At 47.7% G+C, this 10,588-nt stretch overlaps 1 long non-coding RNA gene across 6 annotated transcripts in view; it reads right to left on the reverse strand.

Annotated features, from left to right (window-relative positions):
* Nucleotides 1-7,625, reverse strand: part of LOC145720710 (uncharacterized) — a 13,177-nt gene extending 5,552 nt beyond the window's left edge. The window contains exons 1-6 of one of the 6 annotated variants that reach the window (XR_014143912.1): nt 7,494-7,625; nt 7,212-7,301; nt 3,822-3,949; nt 1,674-1,910; nt 381-486; nt 34-291 (exon numbers count right to left, since the gene is read on the reverse strand). This is a non-coding gene — a long non-coding RNA (uncharacterized LOC145720710). Of the gene's footprint in view, nt 1-33; nt 292-380; nt 719-1,673; nt 1,911-3,821; nt 3,950-7,211; nt 7,302-7,493 lie in introns of those variants that run through there. The other 5 variants (XR_014143911.1, XR_014143910.1, XR_014143913.1 and 2 more) reach the window with 5 other exon arrangements.
* Nucleotides 7,626-10,588: the final 2,963 nt, after the last annotated feature.

Consider the following 10,588-nt stretch of genomic DNA (forward strand, 5'->3'; position numbering starts at 1 on the left):
GGAAAACTTTCCAAGAGAGGACTTAACTCACAAGCAAACATCAGTTTCATTTAGCATTTTGCTTATTTAAAGATTTCACTTACATGTGAAACCTAAAACACAAACAGGGGAACAGGTCTCCGGAGGGGAGGGTCGACGTAGGTGAAGGGGATTGAGAGGCACAAACTCCCAGTTATAAAGAGTCACAGGATGGACAGTGACAGCAGGTGATGCTGGTGACAGATGGTGACCACACGCACAGCAGGGAGCGTAGCTTCCTGTGTGCAACTCTTGAATCCCTGTGTCGTGCCCCTGAAATAAATATAACACTGCATGTCAGCGATACGTCAACATAAATAAGTGAATAAATTAATGAATAAATAATAACTGACTTTACCCACCAAACAGAACTGTTCGTGTCAGATGAAATCTAACCAAAGACGGTTTCCCTTAAAATTCTTAGCTAGACTGCTGCCATTTCAGTGGGACATTCGGACCGGGTACCTCCTAAAACACAGGGCGGTTCCTCCATCACGTCACAGGTTACCGTGATGTTGGGAGTGGGTGACGTTTGAGACCACACTAAGTTCCAAATTCAGACCGCCACCGCACGTCTAATTATGCCCAGGGGACTGCTCGCCTGCCTCCCGAGCTGAGTGATGCTCCTGTGATGTGGGTTATTGAAGACGCAACGTATTTGTCACTCACATCAGACACCACAGCTGGTTTCTCCGGGTCTCTGCGCCCAAGGGAGAGAGCGAAAACAAAATCGGAACTCTGACCCGTGCTCCAAGGACACTCTGTGAGTGTCCTGATGGGGTCACAGCCCGCCCTGCTCTGAAAGGAGCGTTGCAGCAAGAATTCACGACCTCCGCCGTCCCGAGGAGAGGCTGATTTCATGATTGAGACACTGTGCTCACATATGCCGCATGCTGCCCAAGGATCTGCACTCCAATACAGTAACCATGGGGTGCAGAGCCCCTCAAGCCGAGCCGGAGAACCGAAGCTGTCCCGGCCGGTCCCCGCCCCGTCCCCAGGCTCTATGCCCAAGGCTGTCCTGCAACATCTCCGGTGAGCCCGTCTGCATTACCTTTGCATTTACTTGGCTTCATTGCATGCACAGGCGGCCCGCTACTTTCTAGGAATCCATGAATGACTCCGGAATCTGTCTACACCAATGCGGGATACATTTTATTTGTGGCACCGTAAAGTGAAGCACAAGAAATGCTCGAAACCAGTCTGCAGCTGCACCGATGGAAGGAGAAGCCCGGAAGACCTGTCTCCCCCACGGAGCTAACCTCCCTCCCAGCCCCTGCCGCCCTAGAGCTGCAGGAGATGCCCTGGGAGAAGGTCATGGAGAAGGTCACGAAAAGCCAGAGGAAGGGGAACCGTAGGGCGAGCTTCCTGGGAGCATGCTAGTGGCCCGCGAGGCTGACGACTCGGCGGGGACACGGAGCATTGCTGGATTTTCCCCAGATCTCTCGCCTCATCTCGCGCACACCTCCTTCCTTCACTGCTACTCCTCCAGAGGCATCGGATCCCCTCGCAGCCCCGAATCTGCCCGCCCGGGGACTACCCTGAATTCCACAGAAGCAGGCGCTTTGACTTCTCTGTTTGTTGAAAGGAAAAGTCCGACAGTGACCCTCACTCGGGCGTCAATGACGGATAAGCATTTGTGATTTCACAAGACCTACCCGAGGCGAGGGACAATCACTGGTCATCTATTGTGGGCTAGGAACAGTCTTATGGTTCCAGGACTGAGTCTTCGAATGTCAGGCGTCCGTCCTGCGGAGAGGGAGGTCGGGGCCAGCTGGAAATCGTTCGGGAACGAGCCCGCCTTCCTCGCGTGTGGCTGGTGGCCTGGGGGCTGCCCGGTCACAGGCGAGCTGAGGTCAGCGTCAGAATGGGTCAGCCGTCAGGGGCTGGTCTTCCTTTTGACCAAGGACACACAGACAGAGAACTTGATATTTTAAATGATTATACAGATTCTAGACATCACTTGGCCAACTTCCTCCAACCACAATGTACACATATACACAAAGACCAGCCGGAAGGTATTTGCCAATAAGAAGAGCCATATAGAAGGAAGAATAATGAATCCTATTCTACACATTTGATTAAAATCTTGGCTTCGAGAAACTCACACTTGGAGAAAGATACCACTCACTTAGTAATTAAGGAACCTCCACTTGTGCCCCCCCCCATCACCCCATACTGACCTATCATACCAAACATACAGCACATACCCCCCAGAAAAACACTTGAGTAGAAACATCATCTCTAGATTTCTTTCAAAGTATGTGTATCTACCTAGGAATATTTTTGAGCAATATCATATATCATGGTCTCCACAAAATTTTAAAAAAGGAAGAACACAGCTTCTCCTCCCTAACCAAGTGAGCCCTGCCCACCCCGCCAAACAAGGAAATCTTCAAACAAGGCAAGAACTCGCGGTCTAACAGAGCGAGCTCGAACGCCGAGAAGCTCTTGCAGCACATAGGTTGAAAGTATGAGAGGCAGCCAGTCACAGCTCCACGCCGGTCCTGGAGGCTCTGCTTAGGAGACAACAAGCTGGACCCTGCCTGATTCACAGAACTGTCAACTTGACCCAAGTGGCCACGCTCTCAAGCAGCTTCTGACTGATAGAGGCGCTCGTGCTGGCCACACGTGACAAATACGTTTTAATGATCCACGACTCAACTCACACGTTCCCCAAGGCAGTCATAAATATCATAAACAATCTCATTTGTATCACTGTGATTTCCAAGATATCAAACGAACAAAACATGACTTTTCAAGCCTCACTGTGACGACCAGATCTTCCAGAGCCTACGCTCTGACTCAGTTCAGCTGCAAGGACGCCTGCTTCATCTTGGCACCGGAAGCGCTTTGCTCCAGTGTCTACCAGGACGAGAACTGTGTGAGAGCTCCGTGTGCCTGATTGATGGGGCGTCTTCTGCAGGGCCCAGCACAACACCCTCTGCATGGCAGGCTGACGGGAAATATCTCTTCAAGGCGCTGTTGTGACGGGGCCGACTTCAGATTAAAACCCTGACTTAGCGGGGAGACCACCGTCTCACCAAAACGGGGTGGAGTGAGCTCGCTCCGCATCAGCAGGGCCGCTCACCTCGGCTCAAGGATGGATAAATCGGTGATCTGATCTCCAAGTGGGAACCTCAACAGGGGACTGACCACAGAGGAGCGGCCACCATGGAGGCAAGCGCTCCTTGCAGCTGCACTGGACGGCTAGACCCTGGGTCACGGCGACTGGCCACGGAAGGGATGTGTTCAACTTATGAACCATGATACTTGCCCCTTCTGCAGATCCAGGCCATTTTTCTCTTGCAATGATGGACTTGAATTTAGAGTCAGGAGTGGTTAAGATCCCAGCAGCATTTTATTCTCTGAAACTTATAAAATAGTGAGTAGCCATGGAGTTAGAGTAGTTTCTCTGAGCAAGGGAATCGGCTGGTTGATAGCAAAGATTTGAGCAGGAAATAGGAGACCTGCTTTAGTGCCGATATTAGAGGACATCCCCAAGCCCTTGTGCTTGCAGCAGACTTGAGGTGTCATGGGGCTGCTGACCCTTGCCCATAATTGTGTCAGTTCGATTCTCCAGAAAAACAGAGCCAGTAGGAGATAGAAAGATAGATGATAGATAGATTAGATAGATAGATGATAGGTAGATAGATATTAGATAGATAGATGACAGATATAAATAGATAGATGATAGATGATAGATAGGTGATAGATGATAGATTAGATAGATAGATAGATAGATAGATAGATAGATAGATAGATAGATAATAGATTTATTTATAGATTTTAAGGAATTTTCTGACTTGGTTGTAGGGGCTGGCAAATCTGAAATTCAAAGGACAGGCCAGCAGGCTGGAAACTCAGGCAGGGATTAATGCTGTAGTCTTGTGGCAGAATTTCTTCTTCTGGGTGCTTGCTTTGGCAGCACATACTAAAATTGGAATGATACACCCCAAACTGAGGATGACATGCAAATTCATGAAGCGTTCCACATTTAAAAAAAAAAAGAATTTCTTCTTCTGGGGAAACCTCATTTTTTGCTCTTAAGGCCTTCAACTGATTGGATGAGGCCCATCCACATTGTTGCAGGGTGTCCCTGGTCTGAAGCCCAGGAGAGGTGAGGTGGGACACATCCTCTCACAATTACCCACTGCTTGAAAAACATTATTTACCTTTTACAACAAGGAAAAATGCTTCAACCTACATTAAATTGCAAATTTTTCCTAACGTTAAAAAATACTAACAAAAGCCATGAGCACTTTGTCCTAACTCAGGGACACCAACAGCACGGGCAAGGTTATCTGTCCACCTAGCACCTGTTCTGCCTAAACCACCTGGTGCATTAGTTTCTGACTCTCCTTTTATCCTTCTAAGTTTTGGTCGTGGGGCATGGGGATGACCTTCTCAGTAACAAGTTCTAAAACAACTGCAAAAAGGCTCCCTTTATTTCTCTTTTCCTGCCAGCCTCTCAGGGATCTGCTTCTCCAGTAGGCTTGGCTATTTCTCATTCCCTCATCCTTCCATTGTCTCCCAGCACTATCTTTACCCTCCTGTGTGCAGAATCCTTGGAAGAGTCTACAGAAGCTTCTCCTGGATTTCTAGGAGCCAGCCCCGTGCTAGCCCAAAGCGATGGTTCAGGACCACGAATGGTTACTCGCATGACGGGGGCAGCCCCTCCCCACACAGCTTCCTGCTCCAGCACCTGCGCCCGCGAAAGCCGTGTTTCTGAGGTGCGGCCCCATGGAACAAAAAATGCTTGGAGATTAGAGAAGTTTGGGAAACGCTGCATATTCCACTGACCAACTTTCTATGTAGAAGTTGTGGGAGGTCTGGCTGGGAAGAACCTGTAATCCTTCATGCAGCTTTTTCTAAAGTTATTTGACTTTTTGTCAAAAACTGATCAAAGGGGCAGCCAAGGAATGGGGCATGACCTTAATAAATAAGCACTATGTGCCAGGGAGGGCCAAGTCACTGACAGCCGTTATGTATTCGAGCAAATGAGCTCATCAGCAACTGTCCTCAGAGCTGCTGATCAATCTCAGTGATCTGGGGAGGTCTTCACTCGAGAAGTCAGGAAAAGGCAGACAATCTCAGTGTTTTTATGTTATGAGCCTCACAGGGACAGTGCTTCGAGGAAGAGGCAATAACCCTCTGATATGGAGAGACACCACAGAGCTGAAAGCAACCGCCAGTACTCCTGGACGCTGTATTCCACACCTGGCCCTGTGTCGAGGGCTTCACATTTATGGATCCATTTATTATGCACAATAATCCCACATGGTAGGAAAGACCATCTCCATTTTATAGAGAAGGGAACTGAAGCAGAAGGAGGTTGAGTGCCCCATCCTTAACTGCGCGGCAAGTAAGCACTGACGTCGGGATTGGAAGCCAGGCAGTGTGATCCCAGCGTCGGTGCCTCCACCACGGGACGCAGGCTTGCTCTATCCTGTGGATTATCTCCACCCAGAGCAGTCTCAGTGCCAAGGAGTCAGCATCATGGAAGAGACAGTAGTACAGACCAAATGGAACCACATTTCCCTCCCTCTCCTTCCGCTAAGGCTATAAGCCTGTAAAGATGAATTTTCACTGTCATCCAGCCAACTGTAGTCCAGGGGATGTCTCAGAGAGGGTAGAAAAATTGGAGGTTCTCAAATCCGAAGCCATGAGTGTCATGCACTGGAGGCTCCAGAGTCGGGAAGCATGACAGGAGTGCCTGGGAGTCGGACTTCGCAGGGAGCAAGAACCTTGTGCAGAGGGGTGTCCTATGAAGGCACCTACCACAGAGGTCCTCGGGTTCCCCAAAGAAGTGGCTCCAGTGGGAGCAGCATTGGCTATGGGAGGCTGCAGCAGGGGTGCTCCCACTCGAGCAGGCATCCGAGTCCCCGGGATCCTTGCCGAAACACAGGTAATGGGCCCTGGCTCCTGAGTTTCTGACTCGGGAAGTCCGGGGAAGGATGAGAATGTGCACTTCTCACATGTGCCCAGGATGCTTGGGCTGCTGGTCCAGGGACCCCACTCTTGGTGCCCCTGGTGGGTACCACTCAGATCAGGTCATCACTCACATCCTTCACATTTGCCATGCTCACCCCCTCCGGCCTGGCACTTGCCCCTATGCCCCATGCTTTGCTCTCACCTCTCCTTCCTGGGCTCATTGTGTATGTTGTCTCCTGGAAAGCCTTTCCTGATACCACAAGTCTGGGGGAAGGACCCCTCTTCCATGCTGCCTGAAAATACATGGCTTCTGCTCCCAGGGCACCAGTCACATGCGTGGGTCAGCTACTTGCTTGGCCATCAGACCACACCTAGCCAGTCCCTGCAGGGTCCTCTGATTTTGGCAGTGTCTGCCAAGTGTGATGGAATCAACAGATACTGGTTGAATCAATGAGCAGACTCATCTAGCTTGAGGCCATCCCTTAGAAGAGGATATTTGAGGGTCCCCACTAGACTTGGCTCTGCAGCTTTTCCACACTTGCCCCAGCATCCCTCCCTGTGCTGCCCTTCAAACCTTATGAACCTCACAATTCAGCCAAATGCCCAGCAGTGTAGGTAGGGTGACCACCGTCTGAACCGGAACACCTCTGGGTATGAAAAGGACACTCAACACTAATTTAGGGGTAGAAGATGCACATTTGGGCTGTCCTAGGAAGAGCAGCACATAGGTGCAGCCCAAGTGTGAATCCTCTGTGAGGCTGCTCTCTCGTACTTCTAAGCCAGTCTACCAAGGGCCCATTTGAGGCAGGTGTCCATCCTCGGCCCAGTCAGCTGTGGCCAAGTTGACAGAGCCACGTAGTATAAAACCTAGCAGTCTATGATTAGGTGAGCACATGGTCAGAAGTCTGGGGACACTCAGCGAGAGATAGTGTAACTGGCAGGCATTTGGCCAGGCTGTCCCCCAATAAACACATAGGCTTGCTGACAAAAAGACTACGGAGACCACACACATCCCATCCAACAGAAGTCCTTGGAACGTTGGTGTCTGAGTCTGTTTGGCCTGCTATCGCAAAATATCACAGACTGGGTGCCTTATAGACAAGAGAAAGTTATATACCACAGTTCTGGAGTCTGGACGTCTGAAGTCACCTGTTTCTCTCTTCTGCAGGGAATGGCCTCTGTTCCCAGATCCTAGCACTTCGATTGGGACCATTCAAATACACCACAAAAAGCGGCCCAGGGACCAAATCATCTTTTATTACCTTGTTTGTCTGGAGAAATCTGTTCCAAATTCCAAACAACAGACTTGAACGTGAACTATGGGACATAACCCATTTGCAAGTTGGAGCTGTCTGGAAAAGAGAGTACTGGTCTGACCCCAGTGAAGAAAACAATCTGGTCTAGTTCTTTCTGACAGTGATGGGAATTGTTAATGTTTTAAATAAGACAGGAACAAGAATGACTACATTTAAGACTTTAGAGGGGGAAAAAATGTTTCTTTTTGAGAAACAACAACCATATGTGCAATAATAAATGGTACTTACTGATCGTTCAATAGGAAACAAATAAGGACGGAGAAAGGCAGTGCAGAGTTCCCAAGGAAGACTAATTATGAAGATTTTAAGCGAATGAACTCCAGATCAAAGCCCGGAGTCCTCTGATAAGATCATGTACTCGTTAACGGAACACAGTGTCATCAACTTATTTTTAGCTCAGGAACCGGAATATTCTCAGCGTCACATGATCGGAGTGTGACCCAGGTGGCCCAAAGCAGGGCAGGTTTTGTTCTTCACTCCTTGGGAGCAAAGTGTTAGGTCTGTTTGAAAAAAGAATAAGAATTCCTCTTATTTAGCAATGGTTTCTTTTTTTTTCCACCTCTGAGACCACATTTTTTTTTTTATTGTATATAAATAGTTGTGTGTGATTAAGCAGGTCCTTCTATGCTTAAAAACATACAGTTCCTTCACATATGTATTCAAATATGAACTAAGAACACAAATGTCACCACACTGTGTGTTTAAAAAGCCACTTACTAATTTACTATTGTGTTGTAACAAATTACCATCGACTTGGTAATTTGTTAAACAATACAAACATATTTCGTTACTATTCTGGAGATCAGACATTCAAAATGAGTCTCCCTGGGCTCAAGTCAAGGTGTGAGCAGGACTGCGGTCCTTCTGGAGGCTCTGGGGGGGCATCTGCTTGCTTGCCTTTTCCGGTGTCTCAAGGCCACCCCCTTCCTTGGCTCACAGCCCCAAACCCATCTTCAGAGCAGCTGCGTGTTGGCAAGCCAGGCCCCTCTCACCCTGCCATCTCCCTGGTTCTCTGCCAATGGAGAAGTTTCTCAGATCTTAAGGAATCCTGCAACTACCTTGGGCCCACTGGATAATCCAGAATGACCTTCCCACCTCAAGGTCCTTAACCTTAATCATACCCGCAAAGTCCCTTTGCCATGCAAGGTAGTACCCTCACAGGGTCCAAGGATTAGGGTGTGGATATCTGGAGGGGCCATTATTCTGCCTACCACAGCCACTACAAAATTTCTACTAATCCCCCACCAAGTCTAAAATTCACATGGGTTTTCTTTCATATTAAGGGGTTTTCTTTCATATTAAGGCAATAGTCAAGTTGCCTATTATCTATACTTTGGGAGGAAAAAGCATTCATCTAATCCCACGATTGCTCTACATTTAACAGGACAGATTAGGAGTCGTGTTTATCCAGAGAACCTTAGAGTTGATAGGAGCCAAGGAGGAGTGCAATGGCCGCCATGTTACAGAGTGTGAAAGATTGGGCTGGTGTGTGCTCTTCCTCCCCAGTATCTCACACTGGCTGGGCTTCTCAGCCTTCCGCAAGCACATTTCCTCTTCTTGAATCTTAGCCTCCTACTTACGTGGCGCAAGCCTTTCTTCGATCCCTTTCATACTACACTTTTTTCCTTTCTCTTTTGGCTCTCTTGCCAGTGCCTGACCCCATGGTTTCTGGACGATGGCGCGTAGTCCCCCTCAGTCTTGGGCATTTCTTTCCCCAGGGGATTACATCCACCACGATTGAGCTACTGTTGACATGAGCAGTAACAGCACAGCTGTCTTGGTCCTTAATTCGTGTTCTCCCTGGATCTCCACACTGAATCTGCATGGGTCCCTTCAGCCACATACGTGCCCTGATAGCCTCAGGCTCTCACTTTTCATGTCCACATGGGACTTTCTCTCCACTCCTTATCAAAAATTCATTTTAACTTTTGTATTCTCAAGCCTGGCTAAAAATACCATCATCATACACCCAAGATACCAAATATGAGAGCTTTGCTGTCAACCCAGATTCTTCTCTCTCCTAAAACAAACACTTTTAATAAGTTTTCAAGATCTGCTTATTCTACCTGAGAGATGTCTTTCAAATCCCATCTTCCATTTCCTTGAAAAGGCATAAGACATAAAAAATGGACACATAGAGAAGCAAAGCACTCATTGCTTCCCAGATAACAGTCGAGGACACCTGTCCAAAGTTTCCTGGGTAGAAGTCCCTGACGGTATTATCATGCAATGACTTGCCATATTTACAAAGTTCCACGAAATAAAAGTTCCCAAGACAAATCAATGGGAGCATGCCATCAAGACGCCATTTCTGCTGCTCTGGTGTTTTTATGTTGACAGGAATAATTACTAGAGCACAGAGTGTTTTTAAGTGGGAACCTTGGGAAAATCCGTTGTAAATGCGATATAGGCATGACTATCGTGTCCCAGGTGGTGTTGCCAATTAATTTCTGCCATCAAAACAGCTGATGACTCGGGGTCAGGGTGCGGGATGTTGTGAAAAGATCCTGTTGATATTTTGAAGCTTCAGCAGTCGTATCTCTGCTTTTGCAAACCACCGTGAATTTTCATAACCACCCTACAATTAAACGTCATTAGGCACTTAGCATTTTGATCTCTAAGTCATGTTCTGCTCCGGGCACTACCTGGACGTGACACTGTGCATGTCGAGCCTTGGCTCTTCCTCCTCACATTGTGCTGCAACCCTGTCAGAGTTTCCATTTGTGTCCCTGGCTCCACCCTTGGTCCCGGGACCCATTGCATGGGTATCAACTTGGTTCCGGGACCCATTGCATGGGTGTGTTCAGCAAACAGGTGTTTATAACCTGATGTAAATCGGCCACAGCTGTCTCTTCCACACTGACAAACCCAAGAATGTCTCACTAATTAAGACCGATTTTGACATTCTCTGTGCACATCACCCACAAATTGACAGTTAGTCTTTCATCAGAGCTATTAGTTATCTTACTGCCCTCATTTCAGTGGAGGGGCTAATCTGATAAAATGCCGATTTTATTCTTTCCTTCACTGTTTTATGTCGCTCAAGTGTATCTGGGTAAGTTTTTACGTACACATGTGAGGATGGAAAACTCCCCCAGCGTTGGCATGTTTTTACAGAAATTACTTTGAAGTCTCTTACAATGTAATTCCCAAGAATTTTAGAAATTATGACTATTCGATGATGTAATAGATTAGTCCTGCCTTCCTAATGACATTTTTCCAATAAGAAAAAAAATTTCCAACTATACGTTTTATTTTTTCTATTTTCTTTTACCTCTTTTAAGATTTATCAGCAACTCCGTTCCACAAAACATTGCAAAGTT

This window comes from Leptonychotes weddellii, chromosome 3 (genome assembly GCF_054177405.1).
Source record: "Leptonychotes weddellii isolate Sample4059 chromosome 3, ASM5417740v2, whole genome shotgun sequence".
Classification (NCBI taxonomy): Eukaryota; Metazoa; Chordata; class Mammalia; order Carnivora; family Phocidae; genus Leptonychotes; species Leptonychotes weddellii.